Source organism: Papaver somniferum, chromosome 6 (genome assembly GCF_003573695.1).
Source record: "Papaver somniferum cultivar HN1 chromosome 6, ASM357369v1, whole genome shotgun sequence".
In the NCBI taxonomy this organism is placed as follows: Eukaryota; Viridiplantae; Streptophyta; class Magnoliopsida; order Ranunculales; family Papaveraceae; genus Papaver; species Papaver somniferum.
Window position 1 is genome coordinate 60043506 of NC_039363.1, and position 25020 is coordinate 60068525.

General features: G+C 38.3%; 1 pseudogene; it reads right to left on the bottom strand.

The window, feature by feature from the left end:
- The window catches only part of LOC113290838, a 59993-nt pseudogene that overhangs the window by 21748 nt on the left and 13225 nt on the right, over nucleotides 1-25020 (bottom strand).

Sequence of the window (25020 nt, forward strand, 5' to 3'; positions counted from 1 at the left end):
ATTTCTCGTCAAAGCAATTTTCTAAGTGATTGAAACATATCATGACTTTCGTCACTAAGTAAAGATAAACATGGTCGAAGCGAAACGCTTATCAACACATATTTCGTGATATAGATAGGCGAGGTATACTCGGCTCGAAATACCAACTGTGTATAATCTAAGTCTATATATAGCATACGACTTTTTGTCTCAAGAAGTAGGAGATAGAGTAGGTAGACTTTTGAGTGACAGACAAGTTCAAGTCTTCACATACCTTTTTTTCGAGAAGTTCCACCGGTTCCTTGAGTAGTTCTTCTTCTTGTATGATGAATCGCCATGAAGTACTTGAGCTCAACTACACTTTCTATCCTAGTCCGAGACTTAGCTATAGTAGACTAGAAATTAAGACTTATAGTTTTGATCACTAACATTGACAAACATGCTTGAGATAGCAAAGCATGCGAGTTCGACCGAGCAATGCTCTAACAGGTCCCACACATTCTTATAATTATGACTTAATTTGCTCAATTGCTCATATTGGGTCCATACTCTTTCCAACCAACTTGGAATTTTCTCGAACAACCATCAGCTGGTCCCACGACCACCAAGGTCCGGACTCATGCTCTCTTGGTCGGTCCCTCACTTCCCCATAATTATATTTTATTACCTAATGCTCATACGAGCACTATTTTAATAAATGATTAAACTAGCATTTAATCATCATTCCACAAACTAGTCGACGGAATGTGGTGCATGATCACACGAGCACCTGTGCACTACATGGTCGTCCATCATCCCATGTAGCCGGTCCCTCATTCACTCAGTGATTGATCTTCAATAAATCACCAAATGATCAACACTCAGTCAAAATTAGGGTTTCGAACTGAATGCTCTGCAAATCGTAATTTTGGGAAAGTTTAAACACTAATAATTTTATGTTGACTCAGCAATCGACATTTTAATTAATTATATAATATTCGGCCCAGTTACCAATATTTTAATTAATATTTTATTTGGTCATGCTACCAATAATTCATCAAACGAGCAATATTCGCTCAGACGAGCAATATTTGCCCAATCGGGGAATATTGATTTAACTCAGACGAGTAATATTTTATCAATCCATCAATATTGATTCAACTATCAATATCCAACAATCCATCATACAAGCAATATTTGCTCAGACAAGCAATATTTGCTCCGTTCAGCAATGTTTATCATGTTGATCGAATTATCAACATTTATTCAAGAACTATACGTCTCAGTAGACATGTTTATTCACGAATTCTAGAGCATTCAAAAATCATTCTCAACAGAACAATACTTAGATTCACCGTCTAATCAGTCAATAATTAACCAATTAAATACACGTCTGCCTTGAAGACTCCACGTTCGTGAGACATCAATCACGTCACATGGGGGAGGGGGTATTAATTAGGGTTTTGGTCTGGCGGCCTACGACACATGTGTTCATCCAAAATGAGAAGTTTGAGTAAGTTTTGCAAGCGGTTGAGGAAGTTAACAAAGTAGTGGGTGGACGATCAACCAAGTCTCCACACGACATGTAACTGATTTTACCACGATCTCCCACGGAAGAGAAAAGCCAAAAAGACATCTTCAACTGCCGATCCTGAAGTTGTTGCAGTCCACGTAGTTGAAAATGATGAAGTCCACAAAGCTGCAGAAAACCCACCAACAAAGGAGCCTGCCGGTTTCATCACTCGTGAAGATCTGGAGCGTTTTATGGAGGATCGAAGAAAATGCAGTGCATCATTGATGAGTGCCAAATATTGTATATATTTATCCCTTTTTGTTGGCATTTAACTCATCTTTTATGCATTAATTCTACATTTTATCCCATATTTTGTATTTTCATTGTTTTCAAGAATAAATATTTTTATTAATTAATTTTGCATTTTTAGGTAGTAAATAAAGTTCGGATGAGTCGCGGAGCGAAAAGAGCAGAAAAGTAGTGAAAAGCCGGGAGAAATTACGCAAGGAAGCCGCGAAGAATGGTGCGCACAACCTCATTTTCGACACACAAAAGCGCCTCCGTTCTCAGCCATCAGATCATTTCTCAGAAGCATCCGACGGTCGCTCCTTCATAGAGCATCAAAATCTGAAGTCTATGCCGAGCACCACAGCGCTGGAATTCCAAGCCTTCAGATTAGATGGTAGTTGAATCCAACGGTCGCTCCATTGCTGTTCATCAAAGTTTGATATCTCCGCCTAACACTACAACACCTAACTCCATCTGGCATCGTTGATTTTGTTGTATCATATAATCCAACGGTCGCTCATCGCTTGCCTCCGCATCACCGTCCGATCTACCAACCATCTTCGCATCTCGCAGCTCAGAGTCACAGAACATCAAAACTAGATACACCCGCCTCACACCCTAGTGACCGAGCACCATCCACCTAACTAAACAACCCCTTCTCCCAACCAGTCGACCTTCTCCTCCACCCACCCCTCTGCAGAACCATCTCCCTGCAACCATGTCCTGCCACCACCTTCTCCACCTCTGTCACCACCTGCTCCGCCACCCACCTCTGTCACCACGTCAAACAATGATAACCCCATTGTTCCCATCCCCCTAGTCCATCTAATTCACTTATTTCACACATTTTCAACCGAACCCTAAAGTGTGAAATAGGTAAATTGGGTTGAGCTAGAGTGAAATTGAAGGCATGGAGAGGTAGAGAAGGACAAGTAGAGTAATGGGTTGCGTTCAATTTGATGTTGCTACATCAAATTAGGTAAGAATTCACCAACCCTAGCTCTGTCAGTTTGGGAATTTTTTTTGTAGAACCCTAATGTGTTGTGGGTATATATAAGATTGTGGGTATGTTGTAATAGTTATGTTGGGATTAGCCTGCATCCAGGACTCTCATGTCCTGTTAAATGTGTATCACTGCATATGTTTAAGTTTCCATTTTACTCATGTTTGGACTAGCCTGCATCCAGAACTTTCAAGTTCTGTTAATTTTCATGTTTCAGTTCAATTTCAGTTAAGTTCAAATTTTGTTAATGTCTGTGCAATATCCGTTAGTGTTCTGTTAAATGTTCATTGTTAATTTCAGTTATGTTCATGTTAGTTCAATGTTGTTAAGGTTCTGTTAGACTCTAGAATATCTTGTTAAATGTTCCTGTTATGTTTAAACTTGCTGTTAGTTTGATGGAATGCTAGGCTAGGTATCTGTGAAGCATTGGTGTGTTTGTGCAATGGAAGAAATCAGTGCTCATAGCAAGCTGATTATCTTGCCATTCTTGTTGTATGCTTAGGTTGCACTGTGATTGAGCATTGGGAGAAACTAGTGCTCATAGCAAGCTAGTTTTCTTCCCATTCTATTTGTTTGCCTTAGCTTTGCCTTAGCCTTGCTCTGTCAGTTTCACCACATCCCTGCCCTTGGCCTTAGGCCTTGGTTCATCTTGCACTGTTTTATACTTGTAGTTGCTTTGTTCTTTGTTTCTGTCACTGTTTTACTTTCATTTCCATGTTCATTTTGTTTGCTGTTTTCTTCTTTTGCTGATTTACCTCTATTGCTGCTACTTTTTTGGCTTGCTGCAACTCTGTTGCATTTCTCTTATTCCACTACCCTGCAGCTGCTGTGCAGCACTTGTGCTGCATTGCCTTTCCTTCCCTTGCAGCTGCTGCTGCTGCCTTGCTTTCTGCAATTCCTGCTGCCACTCCCTCCCACTTTGCAGCTGCCCTTCTGCTGCTGCTGCTGCTGTTGTTGCTGCTGCTTCCTGCAGCCAAGCAAAGGCCCATCAAACTGAGCCCAATCCAATTCAGGCTTAACCAAAGCCCAGTTGTTTAACCCAAAGGCCTAGTTCAATAGTTAAGCCCAATTCACAGTTGAACTGTTGAGCCCAAAGCTCAAATCAGTCACTGAAACCAGAGCCCAATTCATTCAAAGGGCATTCAAACCCATTAGTACTCAAAGCCCAATTTAAGCCAAAAGGCTTCATAGCCCAATAGCAATTTAGGAACCCAAAATAGCTAGAAAACTCCAAAACACTCCCGATCTCTGTGGATCGACCCGTACTTGCACGAGCTACAACTGACGACCGTGCACTTGCGGTTATAATTTGTAGGACCTTTTAGAAGCCTACCAAGTTTTTGGCGCCGCTGCCGGGGATTGGTGCTGTGTTTTATCTGTGTTTTTCTTAGCTATTTTGCATTTCACTGCATAGCATTTGCATCTGCATCTGCTTCATTTCATTTGTTGTTGGACATGCTGATTCTGAACCTGTTTTTCCTCTGCTGGGACGCCACCAAGAAAAAGAACCAAAACCCAACTGGGTTTTTGCAACAATATCAGAGCAGCTGGGCTGTGCTAAAAAGGTAAGCCTAAACCCATTCCATTGAGAGAACCCAACCTGTGGGCTTCCAAATTTTTTAATTGTGGGCTTGTAATAATTAACCCAATTTTTTGGGCTTTTTATTTTTCTATTTTGGGTTTGTAATAATTTATTTGTGGGCTTGTATTTTTTTTGTGTGGGCTTGTTTAAATTCTTCCATTGGACTTGTATTTTGGACTCTGGGTTTAAACCCAGCTGAGCTTATAACTGGTTGTGGACTTGTAAGTGGACCTCGAAACCAAAGTTTTAAAACAAACGTCGGGCCTTAACCAACTGGGCCAAATTAAACTTTCAAAAATTAAAACTTGGATTTTCGTAGGCCGCAGCCTTCATTTCATTAGAGGCTTGCACAGTGGGCTTGCTCCCATTTCAAAAACCAAATTTTTATTTTCTTCTTTTTATTATTTAAAAAAAAAAAAAAAAACTTGCTCCCAGATTTTAAAAACCAAATTTTATTCTGCTCCCACATTAAAAACCAAAATTTTTCTTTTTCCCATTAAAACCAAATGTCTCCCGCCAAAACCAAATTTTTCCCAACAAAACCAAATTTTTCCAAAAAGTCCAATCCCTTAAAAACCAAATTTTGAGCTTAGAGCCCAATCATGTATAGATCTTTTTCTACTGTTGGGGAATACAACGAATCCCTTAGAGAACTTGCGTATGGACAAACTTCACGTTATGAACCTCCCACAGACCATGATGTCAATAGTTATAGGAATTATTATGGACATTTTCAAAGTCCCGAGCCGCAATACATGAACCCTAATGACTATTCATACATGCATCATTTATCGCAACGTGAAAATGAACATTTTGCTAGTGCCTCACTCACACAATCATCTCTGATGGATCAATTAGAAGCTCGAATCGCAGCTTTAGAAATGCAATCACATGAGGAATCTGTCACATCTAATTTTCTTAGGCAACCTGAAATCTATGCATGTCCCGCATGTGGTAGTTTAGACCACCCTGTTGAGCATTGTCATATTTTGCATAATTTTAGGCCATCAAGAGAAAATCCAATGTATGAAATGCCCATGAATTGTGAGAATGGTAGTCATTGGGACCATAATCAATCCTTTGAGGGTTGCGATCAATATTTTGTAGACCCTAATGACCATGCATACATGTACCATTCACCACAATTTGAACATGAAGAATTTTGTACTCCCATGAATTTAGACTCCACCACAGAAGCTTTAAGACTTAGTGAGCAAAACTTCGATAGATCTACATCACGAATTCAGGCATATTTAGATCAGATTTTGCTTCACCTACAAAAGGAGGAAATTCATGAGGAAATGTATGTTGTCCCTAATGAAGTGTCTAGTCCCATTCATGTAAATGATGTTGAATATGAACCTAATTTAGAGGAACATGAATTGACTAACGACACCACCACTGTTAATGAGGACCAATATGCATGCTACCATGATGATGATTATGATGATTATGATGATATGTTAGAAGAACATGAAAATATTGTGGAACCTGTTGGTTCAAAAACATATGGCTTCTCGCCCTCGACCTTCATGAATGTTGTTTTTTCTAATACTCATTGTAATTCATATGATTTTGATATTGACATGGGATTCGTACAATTATTCTGTGAAGATGAACATGACATAGGAATAGTTGAATCTTCTGTAGACACTAATATGCATGAAAATATATTTGATGTGTCTGATTCTCTACCTAGGTCACATTGTGATATTTCTCCTGATTTGCCAATGCATGAGAATGAATTTATTGATGATGTTGATGATTCTGAGTGTGAACTTGCTAAACTGTTTGATGATTGTGAGCATGTTGTGACACTTGTAGAAGACTTAGGAGATGTTGATGTGATTAGTAATGATGTGCCTATCCTCCTACACGAGTCACAATCTGTTGGCCTTCCACCCAACCTAGATTTGGTTTGTACCAACATTGTAAAACCAATTTTTCTGAAAATTCCCAACCTAGGTTTGGAACTGTGTGCTTCCCAAGTCCTCTTGGACTATTTTGCTTCTAAGTATAATACATCTGAGGAACCACAGTTGGAATTAGCATGTTTGCCCGTCCCTAGCACAGTTCATTTCGAGCTAGACCTTTTGCATGATGAACCCCCGAAACTGCGCGATTTTGTTTTCAAAATTATATCTTCTGTAAAATCCAGGTTTGGGGGTAGCTCATTTTGTTTCACAGTTTCACTTGCGTTTCTTTCCTGTTATATATGTGTGAAGCTGTTGAAATGTCTACACTTTTCTTTTGGGTTGATCCTCAACTCTTTAGATTGTTAGTGTATGGTGAATTTTTTGTATATAATCCAGTAGATAAAATTTCTTAAAAACCCTTTTGTTCCTTTTGTATATATTTTGCTAATCCAATATGATCTCGGCTGAAATATGTTGGATTTTTGCCTTGAATAACGGAGTTTTAATTCTGCTTTCGCCGAAATCGGGTATTCTCTCTCCTTTTACTCTACTCAGCATGTCCCTTTCCATATGTTGCATTTTAATTCTTTCCATATTTTGAAACATTGAGGACAATGTTTAGTTTAGGTTTGGGGGTATAGAGTAGATACCATGATAATTTGCCATAATTAAAACGAACTCCTTCTTCTTTTTGAAAAAATTGAAAAATTCCAAAAAAAAAAAAAAAAATAAAAATTAAAAAAAAAATTCAAAAAATTAAAAAATGAAAAATCATAAAAATGGAGCTCATTTACCTTGAAATGTTGACTCTTGTGCAAATATGTATTTTAGGAGTCTTAGTCTAGATATTTAGGCACCCTGATTCTAGCACAATTCACATAGTGATAAGAAATTTGCACGCGCACGATCTACCAATACATGTATGGCCTCGATCTTCAAGGTGTTTGATAGGAAGTTACGATTGCCAATCACTTTAGAATACTGAACGAAACTTGACTAGCTTGTTCTTTGGTTGGTTGGGATAGAAGGTGGAGGTTACATTAAGAAAGACAACCATCGAATTTAACTGGGTGCATCAAAAAGGGCTACCTCTTGCAAAGTGTCATGTAATTTTTGTTTCCTTTTGTATTGTATCAAAAGTGTTTCCTTATGCTAAAAAAAAAAAAAAAAAAAAAAAAAAAAAAAAAAAAACGATGTATATATTCAGAAAAAAAAAAAAAAAGAAAAAAAAATATCAGAAAAACAAAAAAAAAAAATCAAGTATTTCAATTCCATCATCTCTCTTGTTCCAAAAATAAAAGAGAGTAGTCAATGTAAATAAGAGTCATGTAAATAGTCATCTTTTGTGTTTTTGTGTTGTAAGCAAGGAGGGTGTATGCCATTAATGTACAACGCGAGTAATTGTGAAATACCTCCAACTCATTCACAATTCTCGTAAAGTCCGGACAGCTAGCTAGATTTCGACCTCAGTTCTTAGCCTGAGAAACTATCTCTTGGTGATTAGTAGTCATGACTTCAGATCTTTCTTTACACATGTGTAGATACACTTTACACTCTTATCACATGTCTTTTTTTGTTATCAGTGCTAGGATTGTGCCTTCGATAGCTAGATTGACATCTCCATTTTGCTGTGAGCTTAAACTGTTTTGCACATGTCACGTTTGATGGAATCTGAGCTTATATTTTGTCCTTAGGTTTTGTAGGCACACCTCTGGTAAACCTTCACGAGACTTCAACTCGTCCACTAGGGACACTTAGTGGTTTAAAAGGCTTAGTGCATACGCTAAATGCATTCGAGAGACCAGCGACAGTGGTATAGTTAGGATTTCCTTAGTTTTGTTTTAATTGAGGACAAGTAAAATTCAGGTTTGGGGGTATTTGATGAGTGCCAAATATTGTATATATTTATCCCTTTTTGTTGGCATTTTAACTCATCTTTTGTGCAGTAATTCTACATTTTATCCCATATTCTGTATTTTCATTGTTTTCAAGAATAAATATTTTTATTAATTAATTTTGCATTTTTAGGTAGTAAATAAAGTTCGGATGAGTCGCGGAGCGAAAAGAGCAGAAAAGTAGTGAAAAGCCGGGAGAAATTACGCAAGGAAGCCGCGAAGAATGGTGCGCACAACCTCATTTTCGACACACAAAAGCGCCTCCGTTCTCAGCCATCAGATCATTTCTCAGAAGCATCCGACGGTCGCTCCTTCATAGAGCATCAAAATCTGAAGTCTATGCCGAGCACCACAGCGCTGGAATTCCAAGCCTTCAGATTAGATGGTAGTTGAATCCAACGGTCGCTCCATTGCTGTTCATCAAAGTTTGATATCTCCGCCTAACACTACAACACCTAACTCCATCTGGCATCGTTGATTTTGTTGTATCATATAATCCAACGGTCGCTCATCGCTTGCCTACGCATCACCGTCCGATCTACCAACCATCTTCGCATCTCGCAGCTCAGAGTCACAGAACATCAAAACTAGATACACCCGCCTCACACCCTAGTGACCGAGCACCATCCACCTAACCAAACAACCCCTTCTCCCAACCAGTCGACCTTCTCCTCCACCCACCCCTCTGCAGAACCATCTCCCTGCAACCATGTCCTGCCACCACCTTCTCCACCTCTGTCACCACCTGCTCCGCCACCCACCTCTGTCACCACGTCAAACAATGATAACCCATCATTGTTCCCATCCCCCTAGTCCATCTAATTCACTTATTTCACACATTTTCAACCGAAACCCTAAAGTGTGAAATAGGTAAATTGGGTTGAGCTAGAGTGAAATTGAAGGCATGGAGAGGTAGAGAAGGACAAGTAGAGTAATGGGTTGCGTTCAATTTGATGTTGCTACATCAAATTAGGTAAGAATTCACCAACCCTAGCTCTGTCAGTTTGGGAATTTTTTTTGTAGAACCCTAATGTGTTGTGGGTATATATAAGATTGTGGGTATGTTGTAATAGTTATGTTGGGATTAGCCTGCATCCAGGACTCTCATGTCCTGTTAAATGTGTATCACTGCATATGTTTAAGTTTCCATTTTACTCATGTTTGGACTAGCCTGCATCCAGAACTTTCAAGTTCTGTTAATTTTCATGTTTCAGTTCAATTTCAGTTAAGTTCAAATTTTGTTAATGTCTGTGCAATATCCTGTTAGTGTTTCTGTTAAATGTTCATTGTTAATTTCAGTTATGTTCATGTTAGTTCAATGTTGTTAAGGTTCTGTTAGACTCTAGAATATCTTGTTAAATGTTCCTGTTATGTTTAAACTTGCTGTTAGTTTGATGGAATGCTAGGCTAGGTATCTGTGAAGCATTGGTGTGTTTGTGCAATGGAAGAAATCAGTGCTCATAGCAAGCTGATTATCTTGCCATTCTTGTTGTATGCTTAGGTTGCACTGTGATTGAGCATTGGGAGAAACTAGTGCTCATAGCAAGCTAGTTTTCTTCCCATTCTATTTGTTTGCCTTAGCTTTGCCTTAGCCTTGCTCTGTCAGTTTCACCACATCCCTGCCCTTGGCCTTAGGCCTTGGTTTATCTTGCACTGTTTTATACTTGTAGTTGCTTTGTTCTTTGTTTCTGTCACTGTTTTACTTTCATTTCCATGTTCATTTTGTTTGCTGTTTTCTTCTTTGCTGATTTACCTCTATTGCTGCTACTTTTCTTGGCTTGCTGCAACTCTGTTGCATTTCTCTTATTCCACTACCCTGCAGCTGCTGTGCAGCACTTGTGCTGCATTGCCTTTCCTTCCCTTGCAGCTGCTGCTGCTGCCTTTCTGCAATTCCTGCTGCCACTCCACTTCCCTTGCAGCTGCCCTTCTGCTGCTGCTGCTGCTGTTGTTGCTGCTGCTTCCTGCAGCCAAGCAAAGGCCCATCAAACTGAGCCCAATCCAATTCAGGCTTAACCAAAGCCCAGTTGTTTAACCCAAAGGCCTAGTTCAATAGTTAAGCCCAATTCACAGTTGAACTGTTGAGCCCAAAGCTCAAATCAGTCACTGAAACCAGAGCCCAATTCATTCAAAGGGCATTCAAACCCATTAGTACTCAAAGCCCAATTTAAGCCAAAAGGCTTCATAGCCCAATAGCAATTTAGGAACCCAAAATAGCTAGAAAACTCCAAAACACTCCCGATCTCTGTGGATCGACCCGTACTTGCACGAGCTACAACTGACGACCGTGCACTTGCGGTTATAATTTGTAGGACCTTTTAGAAGCCTACCAATCATCTATACATCGTCATCAAACTTCATATCCTGCTGCCACACAGAGAATTCCTCTTCCAAAAGGCTGCACCTGTCCCACGTTCACAATGTACAATGGAACAGGGAACGCCCGAAAACATGTCTCCCGATTCTTGGAAGCATTAGGCGAGCATGAACACAACCATGTTGTCAGTATGAAAGAATTATCAAAATATTTGACAGGCCGAGCATACACATGCTACAATAACATTGCACCAGGGAGCATCGATAGCTGAGGAGAAAAGGTTAATGCCTTCTACAGGAAATAATTCTTCATCTCTGAGAAGATTACTCTTTCTGACTTAGGAAGGATGGCTCAGAAGCACACTGAACATCCGAACGAGTATATGAAGAGGTTCAGAATCCAAGCTTTGGATTGTCATAACCCAAATATCAATGAACAATAATTAGTGGACTTGTACATCAACGGGATGATCCCATTGTACACAGCCTTGCTGGAAAATCTCCGGTTCCAACTTTCTCAGAACTCCATGAAGTAGCCAAACGATCAGCAACCACTGCTCCAGCCTTGCTGGAAAGAACAAAAATAGTCAAAGTCGAGGAGCCGAGAGACACTCTAAGCAGCACCAGGCGTCTGATCAAAAAACAGTACAATGTTCAACCTTTCATGAACAATACTGAAGGAAGCAAGAGAAAAGCCGAAACGCGACAGCATAAGAATGCTTCTTCGACGTCCCAGCCTGCAAAAACGCAAAGAAAGGATAACCAATCCTGAAATGCACAAACCTCGACCTAGCATCAACAAACCGGAAATGATACTCAAACTTCCTTCTTACCATTGAAGAAATGATCGATTTACTGGAAGTCTGGATTCAATATGGTGCAATCAAATTTCCATTCATCAGAAGAGAGCCAACCGAAGAAATGGAGAATCACAGGACATCAATCTCTCCGAGCAACCTTTCAACGAAGAAGTTCAATCTTTGGTCGAACATATATGTGAATTGCTCTATATGTCGAAAGAACAAAGGAGAGACGTATTCACAGAATCACATCGTGTCAGGAAGATACTTTCTGAGCCTCCAACCACAGACAAAGAGATATACGACTGGGGACTGCTTACCATAGTCAATCTCAAAGGAAACGAATTTTGGAGAACGTTGATCGATGTTGGCACCACTATCAACATTGTTTCACTGAGAGCCCTCAGATCCACAGGCATCACTCGACAAGAAGCTACTCATGCTCCATCTCAATTAGAGACCATGAAGGAATACTCAGAGATGCTTATGGCTACATCACTCTCAAATTGAAAAGAATTCAACCTGGACGGAAACCATGTTTCACATAATCAAGAAGATCTAAGATATGACATAATCCTCGGAAGAGCGTGGATCCATGCTAAAAAGATGACTACAAACAAAGCGTCTTTGGTTGCACATCTCTCCAACAAAGAGAGTTCTGATCCAGAAGATTTGGCGGACGTTCCATCATCAGAGCACTTGGGGGAAGTTCGAACTTTGAAGAGGTTGAAACAGGAACCTGCAAAAGATGCATAGATATTTATCAAGAGGTTTCGCACTCAGTTTAGTCTCATTCCTCTCATGTCTATGTCATTTATTTCCTTACATGCTATGGGGACTCAATTCTGCTAGCATCTCTGCGATTACAAGACGCTACGAGTGGTTAATCTCACATCATCAATATTTTATCAAGTGGTTGAATCTGAGACCTCTCCAAATCGAGCATCTCACTGAGACGTTCATTACTGAGATGATGTTCAAGCATGGCAAAAAAAAATTGGGCATTTCTCCATAGACTTGCAGGAGTATCCATGTGTGCCACAAAATCAGAATTCTCTGATGTCTGCACAAGTGTTGAATCCCACTACCGCAGTGAAAGGAATGCTGAATGAACAGAAGATACTCAGGGACGAGACGATCAAGCCTAAGAAATTCGAAGCTTAAAGGATATGACGCTTGAATTCTCAAGCATCTAAGAAGTCTTCAAATTATACTCTCAATCAAAGAGTACACCTTCGATAATGGCGCCTATGGCTTCAACATAAATATCGCGACGATGACAAACTGATTCAACACCAGCACGATTAAAGTGAAACTGAACTACAATCGTTGAGTTTTCACTATCTCCATGACAAGACTTCTGAAGCATATGCAACATCATTCTTCCATGGATGACACAAATTCCTTAAATATGCACCGGGGACTTGATCTTATCGGAGAAATCGACTCAAATCTATTTAAATAAATGTCACCCACCTAACAAGTTATTGGAACCTAATGTGATTCCATGAAACTTCATCAATGGGACCTCTCTACATCACAATCCTTGCACGCCCAAAGAACTTTTTCTCCTCACATCCAGAATGAAGACTGTCGTTGTTGTCTGCTACAACAACATTGATTCCCTAACGAAGCCACTTCAAAGTAAAGTCATATTCAGGAGAATTTGGGTTGAAATCCTAGTACATCTTTATCTTAGGAATTCTACTAATTAGTTCGTGCATGTAAAGGCTCACTGGATGGAGGAGCAACTACTATCTAGCCTTTTCGGTCTCTGGAGCAACTCCAACCATAGTATCGGCATCAACAAGGATATGTGGAGGAAATTCATTCATAGTTTCAGCATCAACAAGAATTTCTATAGAATATTCGATTGTGATCTCAGCATCAACAACGGTCACAGGAGCAACATCCTCATGACAGGGCTTCATCAACTATCCATTCTATGAAGTGTTACTCGATGGACCGGACTTCTCCGAGCACTAATGATTCATATCAATATGTGTAGACATGAAAACATATTCACATGAAAGTATTCCCAAAGCTTGCACGACGGATGGGCACAAGCCAAAGTCTTCTACAAGATGATCTCATCATCTCTACAAATGAGATGCAACACACTTCAGGCCATGGGTTCACAAAAACGTATTAATGGGTAACGAATAGGACAATGCTTCCTCAACGAAAGATGTTCATCTATGTCCCATCTACAACATACCGAAAGTATGTATCAACAGGACATACGAGCAGAAAGATATGGCTTCCACATTCAGGTTTATGGAATCTGAAAATTTGCACGGGATTACAAGTTGTGAATGTGCATGCGTCATTGACTGCCCTAGACATCTCCAAACTGAGGGATTCTTTTTGCATATGATTCCTCAGTCTCTTAGCTTGAAAAGTTGGTGTCAAACACCAAATTATGACGTTGTATGAGGTCCCTAAAGCTGCCAGAGCATACAACATTCAAATAGTAATTCTTAGACGGGATTCATAACCTCCACAGTCGATCGATGTCCACCAGGTTCTTACGCTAAGTCCTTCATCGAGGTACCTGAAAAATCGGGGGTACAACAATCACACCCAATATTTCGATTAGCAATCTGTATGGACTAACTCTAATATACTTTCAAGAGAATCAACTAGACTCAATCTTAATAAAGTATATCAAAGAGTTATATCTCTCTTTCTCGATTCAATTCTTACTCAAGCAAATTGAAATATGCGAGTCTAATTGAATAAAATAGAAATAACTTGAACGGTACCAAAGACCAATGTTCAAGGATCAATCAATTTCAATCAACAACCAAAGATCGGATTTCCCAATTGATTGATTCAAACGCACAACCTGTGATATTTCAATTATAAAGATAAACAAGATAATACGGAAAAAAAATAACACAAACACCAGAAATTTTGTTAACGAGGAAACTGCAAATGCAGAAAAACCCCGGGACCTATTCCAGATTGAACACACACTGTATTAAGCCACTAGACACTAGCCTACTACAAACTAACTTCGGTTTGACTGTAGTTGAACCCCAATCAATCTCACACTGATCCAAGGTACAGTTTTGCTCCTTACGTCTCTGATCCCAGCAGGATACTACGCACTTGATTCCATTAGCTGATCTCACCCACAACTAAGAGTTTCTACGACCCAAAGTCGAAGACTTTAATAAGAAATTATGTATCACACAGAAAATTCTACGGTAATAGATAAATATGTCTCCCACAGAAATGCCTACGAGTTTTGTTCCGTCTTTTGATAAATCAAGGTGAACAGGAACCAATTGATAACCCAGACTTATATTCCCGAAGAACAACCTAGGATTATCAATCACCTCACAATAATCTTAATCGACGTGGCGAAAGAAGATATTGTGGAATCACAAACGATGAGACGAAGATGTTTGTGATTAATTTTATATCTTACCTATCAGAGATATCAATCTCAAGCCAATCGTTATGATTGTACTCAATACGATAGAAACAGCAAGATCAGATCACACAACTATAAGAAAGTAGTATCGGTCTGGATTCACAATCCCAATGAAGTCTTCAAGTCGCTAACTTACAGGGTCTCAGTAGAAACCTAAGGTTAAAGGAGAATCGACTCTATCTAATACAACTAGTATCACACAAGAGGTGTGGGGATTAGATTTCCCAGTTGCTAGAGTTCTCCCTTATATAGTCTTTCAAATCAGGGTTTGCAATCAATGTTATATTAGTAACAAAGCATTCAATATTCACCGTTAGATGAAAACCTGATTAGATTCAAGCTAATATCTTTCAACCGTTAGATCGAAAACTTAGCTTGTTACGCACAAATTAAATGCACGATTTTAGGTTTGTGTAACCGTACCCAAACATGTACATTCGTTGGTTCAAGAGTAGTTAACCAAATGGTTAGCCATATGATCACTTTCATATCAACCATATTCTTATTTACCACAACTAGTTCAAATGACTCAAATGAACTAGTTATAGAGTTGTTCAATTTCTTAGATCTCATAGAAGTATACAAGACACAATCGAAGCAAAAACGATTTGATTAACTCGAATCGATTCATGAAATTTATAGCCACGGTTTGCAAACTTGCATTCCTTAGTTAATATAAGTATAAGTTCACGAATAATCGTTTTTAAAAAATAACCAACCTAAGTACGCGGACTTAAGTACCCGGAATAAGTTTGTAAATAGTTCACAAACTCTGGCAGATTTTCTCTGAAAGAGAACCTCCGACAGTACGCGGACTAGGTTCGCAGACTCTGTTCCGGTTTTCCTGAGCAGCAAATTACGCATACTTTGGTTCAAGGAATAAGGACTTATACATGTATGTGTTACCATACAATGCTTATATCCAACAATGGTTATATAATATAAATTATCATTTCAATCATTGAAACATTCTTAGAGGACGTTATATTCACAAACCAATTTTCGTCAAAGCCATTTTCAAGTGATTGAAACTTAACATGACTTTCGTCACTAGTAAAGATGAACTTGGCCAAAGCGAAAGCTTACCAGCACATATTTTGAGAAATAGATAAGCGAAATAAACTCTTCTCGAAATAACAATGTGTATAATCAAAGTCTATATAGAAAAACGACTTTTGTCTCAAGATAGGAGATATAGTAGATAGACTTTTGAGTGATATATAAGTTCAAGTCTCCACATACTTTTTAGTCGATGAAGTTCCACCAGTTCCTTGAGTAGTTCTTCATCTTGTATGATGATCGCCATGGAGTTCTTGAGATCAACTACACTTTCTATCCTAGTCTGAGACTTATCTATAGTAGACTAGAAATCAAGACTTATAGTTTTGATCACTAACATTAACAAACATGCTTGAGATAGCAACGTATGCGAGTTCGACCGAGAAGTGTTCTAACAGTACCTCCAACTTCGACCACCTAGGTATTTACATCAATTTTATACTTGGGTCCTCTATCTAGGTCTTGCAAGAAGAAGGGAAAACGAAAGGGAGAGATTTAACAAAATACTGGAGACTGACGGTCCATAGGTCATGACGATCAATTTCACAGTCCAAGGTACCAATCTCTCCTATGCTAATCCTTCATCATAAAATGAATGCTACAACCGGGACATACAACCATGGTCATTACTTCATCCTCTTTGAGAGCAACCTCAGTTATGGTCCCATGACCAGGGTTTCATAAGTGATGTTTCTACGACCGATAGAAACAAAAAATGGTACTGCAAGCACCAGGGTCATGTATCAACCAAAGGTTTCATGTTGAAAATTAATCAATGGCATTTAAATCCTTCATCAAGCGTTCAAGATACAAGCAAATGGTCTAAAGACACAAAATAAACGTTTTATAGCAAGACTGTCTGAAGTGATTTTACACTTCCCTGTATAAATCGACGATATGGGAGAAACTGGTGAGGAATCTAAGGTTGAGTCATATGTCATTCTCTTCGTATGGATGTCCTATACAACATATACAAAATTCACAGCAATTCGATAAACAAGCAAAGAGATGTGACCAAAACATTAGACTACATGTCAGCTGAAAATTTTCTGGAAGTCTCCTGGAAGTTTACTGTTTCGCCTATTTCGGCCCCTAAACATGCTCGAAACTCAAAAGGATTATTTAACAAAGCTTTCAAATTTCATGTGGATAGATCGCGAAAATCCGACATCGGACGAAGATTCTACAACGTTTTTACTGAAAGACTGAGTCTGGATTTTTCTGGTGGCGTATTTCGGGAAAATTTCTCATATATTCGTATGGATTTTCATTCATTAATACACAAGTAAGCAATTTCATACTTCTATGAAGAAATTAAAGGAGGAATACTTATTTGAGGAGTCTCTAAGCCATTCGAAGGACTAATGTTGTTGAAGTCACCATTAGTGGCATTACTACCTCCATTCAGTTCCGGGTTTTGAAGATTCCCTGTCTCCTCATTTTCCAAGGAAGAATGTGCTTCATCAATATGTTGTTTTTCTGTAATTATCTCCTCCTAGATACATCAACAACAATTATTATTACTTCATTCAAGGAGATGCCATGATCGCTTGCACGAAAAGAGATACTTACATCAACTCCCTCATCGGTGTTGGATTCCTGCATTGTTTGCCCAGGAGCAAGATGAAGACTGTCAGTGATCAATGGAGAAAATTTTTGGGATTAATAAACATTTTTTTGTGATCCTAATTGTACGGATAAGAAAAGTCATGACGGAGGAAACATCGACAACTCACCAAAGAAACGGTTGGGGACTGCACGTCATTTACTAACATCATGTAATCCTTACTTTTGGGTTCTCCGCCCCGAAGACTTTCTTCCATTGCCGTGAAGTATACATTGATCCGGGATCTCACTACACGATCATCCTGTGATAAAGTTAATAAAATAACCAGGAGTACAACTCAGTATGAAGGATCTCTCACTATCACTCAGAGGTCCCAGAAGTACCATTTCTTAAAGTTGCATCCGTAGAGATGTCATCTCTGGAAACACCATCTTTGGAAGTGTCGTCATGGGAGTCAGTCATTCTTGCAAAGTGGATGTGACAGATGCATAACATTTCTACTTCAGCACACCGTTCATAGAAAGCACATGATTCAACAAAACAATGAATCATGGAATAAAGGTACTCACAACAGCGTCTACAAAAATGGTAATTTTCAACTCTTACCTGTTTACGATTCCACTAACAGTAGTGATTGTGATACAAGAGTTAATACTTCAAAATTTGCTCGTCTCCTCGAACCTGCAAAAAAAATTTATTCAAAATCATAACTTGATTTTCATGTGAGAAATTCACAAAATTTTCACCGTGTGAGCGACTCCCACCGAGTGAACACTGATTGGTTTTTGTGCATACACTATCAGATCACAAAATCCATACAAACAATATCTTATCAAAAATTGTTTACTTCTAGCAGTTGCTGAAAATCAAAATTCGATTTCATATAAATTTTCACTGTGTGAACATTCACTGGTTTTTCAAAAATTGGACAGACGTCCATTCTACAATTGTGAAAACTCACACACAAACATTATTTCACCGTAAATAATTGTCTACTTTTAACAGTTGTTCAAAATAAAAACATTGATTTTACAAAAAAATATATATTTTAACGTGAAACTCACGTAACTTTGAAAATATTTGTATATATATTTTTGCTCCCTCTCACGAGCATTCGTCTTTTAAACGAGTGCATATTTTCAAAAAATTTATGAAAGCTCATATATCGAAAATAAATCTTTTAATGAAAGCTCATAGACAATTTTTATTACTAACAGACGCACGTCTATTAAAAAAAAAATTATTTTTCTCGTCCGAGCATCCAACTTTGATATGAGAGTTTATTCCATTTTGTGAAATCTCACAGATTAAAAAAAAAAAAAAAAACCCTCTTATGCTGGGGATTATTGATTTTTTCTTAAACTAGCAAACGAACATCCGTTCCTAAAACAAGGATTTTATTTTTGGGCCCGGCCCACAAACGCTAAACCGACCAAAACTGGACCTCCGGTCGTCCAAATCAGCAGTACTCCATCTTCCCGTGCTCGCGCTCTATCATACTGTCAGGGTCCTTACCTGGGGCATTTTATCGTACATGACACCATTGGAGCAAATCAGGGATTCTGAAAATTCCTTGGTACGACTAAGCCTGATTGCTTATCTCGTCCACTGGAAAATTACCATCTAGTGCTTAATGCGGAACATGACTGTCCCCCACTAAGCAGGGGACTTAATGTTGATGGTGGATTTTCAACAAGGGCTAAAATCGTAAAATCATGAACAGAATGTTTCTGACCCGGCTTCTGGAATGCATGTGACGATTCATGTTTCACGGTATCTGACTGAGTGAGCATTCCTCTCAGAGCCATGAGGAATATATTTCGCGAAAGGCCTCCCACTATATGAGCATTCGATGCTACGCATTTCATCGTGCCCTCTATGTAGAAGAACGATTGGGCGGTCCTCTAGACATAATATTTTGTTAGAGGGATTAACGCCTTCAGGACGTTGGCGATACTCGTTGTTCCCTGACTATATAGAGAGATTCCCTTATACATACAAGAACGATTGGGCGGTTCTCTGGACATAATTTTTTCCGGAGGGATTAACACCTTCAGGATGTCGGCAATACTCGTTGTTCCCTGACTATGTAGAGAGACCGTGTATAGATTCAGGCGGATCTCTGGACATAATTGTTTGCTGGAGGGCTAAACGCCTTCAGGACACCAACGGTGCACATTGTTTCATGACTATGCACTCTTCAGAACGAGTATGATGCTTCAACTATCTCATGTCTCGATTCTACAATAGATTAATTCTATCGTGACATTCACCAACTGAATTCCTAGAAAATAATCTATTTTATCTCATTACTCCGTTCCCTGAATTCCCCGGCTGGATTCATGGATTAGTAATAGATACTCAATTCATTGTTATTACTCCGTTTCATGAACCATTCTCCGTTGAATTCCACGAATTAATAATAATTACTGAACAATTGGGCGTATGAACTATCACCGAGTTAGCCCCAAGAAAATGGTGCAAGTGCACTCCACAATGATGCATGAACGAGCACCCAAATGCACGAACGAGCATTCAAAATATGGACAAACGAGGAATCCTCCACAAAATAGGAGAGATAAAATAATATTAAAAAATAAAACAGGCGCCTAAGGACCGGGCTCACCGGCCGACCGGTCATGCCGTCGTGGCCGGTCCCTCACGCCTCTTCCTTTATTTTTATTATTTTTATTTTCATCATCTCATGAAGACTCCTTCATTCGAGCAACTTTCCTTGTTTGAGCAAAACTCACGGTTTCTCCCTATTTATACGGTTTCATGAAAAATAATAAAATAGGGAAAGGTGTCATGCGACCGGACTACCTAGCCGGCCGACCATGTCTCAGCCATGGCCGGTCCCACACCTTGCAAACCTTTATTTTTCATAATTATTATTTCTCTCATCTCATGAAACTCCTCCGTTTGAGCAAAAACCCTGGTTTTTCCATATTTTCTCAAATATTGCTCAAACCATGAAAAAGCCAAAAAGTCAAATGGTCACATGACCGACTAGGCTATTCACGAAAAATATTAAAATATTATTATTTTAATATTCTCAAAATATTGATCAAATGAGCAAAGTCCTACTTGCTAATTCGAGCAAAATCAAGAATTTCAGTCAAAGATCAAACTCTTCTGAAAATCCAAGATATTGCTCAAACGCATACTAGAAAATACCAAAACTCTCAGGACTGAGACGCGGAAATTATGGTGACACGGGCATGCTTCCTTGACCGACCAAGTCCGTCCTTAAGGCTTGCAAGGAGCTGGTCCCACACATTCTTATAATTATGACCTAATTTGCTCAATTGCTCATATTGGGTCCAAACTCTTTCCAACCAACTTGGAATTTGCTCGAACAACCATCAGCTGGTCCCACGACCACCAAGGTCCGGTCTCATTCCCTCTTGGTCGGTCCCTTACTTCTCCATAATTAGGTTTTATAACCTAATGCTCAGACGAGCACTATTTTAATAAATGATTAAACTAGCATTTAATCATCATTCCGCAAACTGGTCGACGAACTTTGGTGCATGCTCACACGAGTACCTGGGCACGACATGGTCTTCCATCATCACATGTATCCGATCCCTCCTTCACTCAGTGATTTATCTTCAATAAATTAACAACTGATCAGCAATCGGTCAAAATTAGGGTTTCCAACTGAATGCTCTGCAAATCGTAATTTTGAGCAAGTTTAAACACTAATAATTTTAAGTTGATTCAGCAATCAACATCTTAATTAATTACATAATATTCGGTCCAGCTACCAATATTTTAATTAATATTTTATTTGGTCATGCTACCAATAATTCATCAAACGAGCAATATTTGCTCAGACGAGCAATATTTGCCCAAACGAGGAATATTGATTTAACTCAGACAAGTAATATTTGCTCAATCCATCAATATCGATTCAAATGTCAATATCCAACAATCCTTCATACAAGCAATATTTGCTCAGACTATCAATATTTGCTTAGTTCAGCAAGATTTATCATGTTGATCCAATTATCAACATTTATTCAAGAACTATACGTCTCAGTAGACATGTTCAATTCATGAATTCTAGAGCATTCTAAAATCATGCTCAAATGAAAAATACTTAGACTCACCGTCTAATCAGTCAATAATTAACCAATTAAATACACGTCTGCCTTGCAGACTCCACGTTCGTGAGACATCAATCACGTCACATGGGGAGATATTAATTAGGGTTGGTATGGAGGCCTACGGCACGTGTGTTCATCCACGATGAGAAGTGTGAGTAATTTGTGCAAGCAGTTGAGGGAGTTATCAAATTAGTGGGTGGATGATCAACCAAGTCTCCACACGACATGGAACTACTTCTACCACGATCTCCTACTTTCCCACTCTTTCACTCAAGAAACCGTCACACTTACAGGGATCAACGTGTTCACTATTCTGACAATATAAATAAGTCCTGAATCAATGACTGAAAGACGACAATTCTCTCGATCGAAACTTATTCACAAAACTCAGCACTAAGAAGTTCATCAATTTGCAGATCCCACAATACATCCACAATCCTTGATCATTATTGATCCCACACAATTCTCAGCTTCCCTCTTACAGATCAACCCATCTCCTTCTTTGTGACCGAATTGACTATGAAACGTCCATTGACTTGGTTTAAGCCGGAGTCCTATAGATTGATCTCTCGAACTCAAAGCACTCCCGTGTAGTGCATCTGTTTGAGGTTAAGCAGTTTTGCTCGGTTGAGGAGTCTCATCCACACGGTCGTCTCTTCAATTCCCTAAAAATCCAGCAAATCGTTTTTTCCCATCTATAAAATCACATGAAACATGAATTTGTATCCGAAAAAACTCAATTAAATTAACCATAAAGGAACCTCAATGATTAATTTAATCGGAATTTCTCAACATAAGAAAACTTACGGAGATATACGATACTTTCACATATAAGTGGATCATGTAAAGATGAATACTACAGAGTATTCAAATATTCATTCTATTTTTCATCAATATTTACATAATGATATATCATAGACTTAATCTTTGCAATCAAAAGTTCATTCCGTTTTCCATCACTATTTGCATAATGACACAATAGACTAAACTTTTGACATATATGGGATAATCAAAGTTCACGGACGTAAACACATATCCCATGATATTATTTGCAATATATAAAACCAATAAAGATTAATACTTCAAAATCATCTTCCAAATAAACTTTAGGATTAAAATAAATAAATCTAAAAACAATGCAAGATGAAAATCGTTAGCAATAGCTATGTGTAATCACAATATATGATGTTCCAAACCCTAGTTATCCTTCTTAAAACACAGGAATTAATTCTCATAAGAAGTTTGGTAGACATTGTAGAGCTCTCTCAGAGCATCTACTGAGAATTTCTTCTCATTATTGAAGAACTCATTGATTATGGGTCATTTAATTCCTTTAGATCTTCAGAAATATCAGTTAACTCACTAAGTTCTCTTTTCAATTCACAAAAGGTGCTCTTTTTCAGAGATAACATTTGTTCATAGTGGGCTATCCTTTCCAAAGAGAACATGATTTGAGATTTTAAATCATTTCTTTTTCTTATGAAATCCTTCACCGTAGCCCTAAAGTTATTATCATTTAGACAAATAAACAAAATACAGTTAGAGGAAGAACCCTTTTCATCATTTGTAAATTTCCCTTTTTTCTTCCTTGAGGAATAAATTCCTTCACAAAGATACACATTAACTTCTTCTACTGCATCTTTTTTTGTGGTACCTCCATGAAACTGTATCTTTCAAAGAGAAAGGAGTGAAGGGCATTTTGATTACAAATGAGTATAAATAGAGTACCAGATAACTAAACCCTAAACAAAAACTTTGAAAAAGTCTTCACGATTCACGATCCATTATCTATTTTTGATAAGAAAATATTCAATTGCAAATCTTAACTTAAATAATCTTAAACTTCCAAGGATAAGCAATTAACAACTGTATAAGACTTGAGCAACCTTTGATGAAATCCTCATATTCTCAAGTTAATAATGAGGATGCAAACATCACTGTAATTAAATAGTGATGAGGTGAGCATAATGCTCACATCTTGTGTCATCAGGTGACTTATCAAGGTTTGTTGTATAAACAAATTTCTTACCTCTGTCTGACTCTGGTTCTCTTATACTTCTTATTGTCTTCAGGAATTCCCTGTTGATTACCCAAAACCAGATTCATCCTTTACATGTCACTCTGAAGTTTTTGTCAATTCGTTTGTTGTTCCTCTTGAATTTCAAACACTTACTTTGAACATGATTTGAATTTCCACAAAACATACACTTCAGAGATGAATTCTCGTTTTGCAGATTTGACTCCTGTTTATCACAACTTTTAATATCCATAGTTCCAGAACCGATCGAAATAAAGGAATTATTTGAGCTCACAGTCTTGATTTTCAACCCTAAACCATTTGTGTTTCCAAAAGATTTTTGACCGAATAACATTGCTGAAATATTGTCACAGCTTCCAGATAACCTTTGCAGGTCACACTTAAGAGTATTAATCTCGTTTTCTTTTAAAGACAGGGTTCTGGTGAATTCATCATTACGACAGTCAATCTAAAGATATTTCACCTGAAGTGATGATTCAAGTTTATTCAACTTCAATTTTAGTTGAATATTTTCTTGGTGAATTTCTTCATTTTTATCCAAGAATTCAAAAATCTCAGTGTCAGACTCGCATTCTGAATCAGAATTTGAGATAGTAGAAGTTTCTGTGGCAAACACTGAAATTTCTGTGCAAACTTCGGAAGTATGAGTATTGACCAAATGAATTGATTTCCTTTATATTGAATCATCTGAAGCATTAGAGAGAGAGACATCCTTGGATCTTTTTCTTCTTCTCATAATATTCTTGATCTTTTGTAAAATTAATGACCTGTCAGGATCAATATGATTTGAACAACATTCATCAGCCCAAGACAAGTAAGGAAGAACACTTGTGTTGGATACAACATTAAACGCCGATGTTCAGGCTGTGTTCTGATCATGATCAAGAACTCTTAACTTTCCGATGAGTGAGTTTCTGGAAAGTGTATCAAGGTTATTCCTTCAACGATGGAATGTTTCTTAGAATCGTATTTGGATGGCAACGATATGAGAATTTTCATCACAATGTCCTTTTCAGGAATAGTCTTACCCAATGCAAAAGATGCATTAAAAATTTCAGACACTTTGTGATTAAACTTAGCAAATGAATCTTCATCATCCATACGAAGGTTTTCCCAGTCAGAATTTAGGTTTTTAAGCCTAGCTTCTTTCTCATAGGAATTTCCTTCAATACAGTTTCTAAGATATCCCGGGCTTCTTTAGACTTAGTGCACATAGTCACATGGTGCTGAAGATCTGAGGTAATGGCATGGATGATAGCATTTAATCTGTCAGAATTTTGCTTTGCAATGAGAGTCTCGGCAGGATCATATGCACCAATATCCTTTGGAACAATTATATCGCCTTCTGTAACAACCGGAGGATCATAGCCATTAACTACACGAACCCATGATTGAAAATCACGTGCTTTAAATGCACGCATAGAAATTTTACACCATAAGTAATTCGATCCATCGAAGACTGGTGGTACGTTTATAGAGATAGTGTTTCTGTCCATACAGTCAGATTGCTACAAAACACAGACTTATGAGGTCT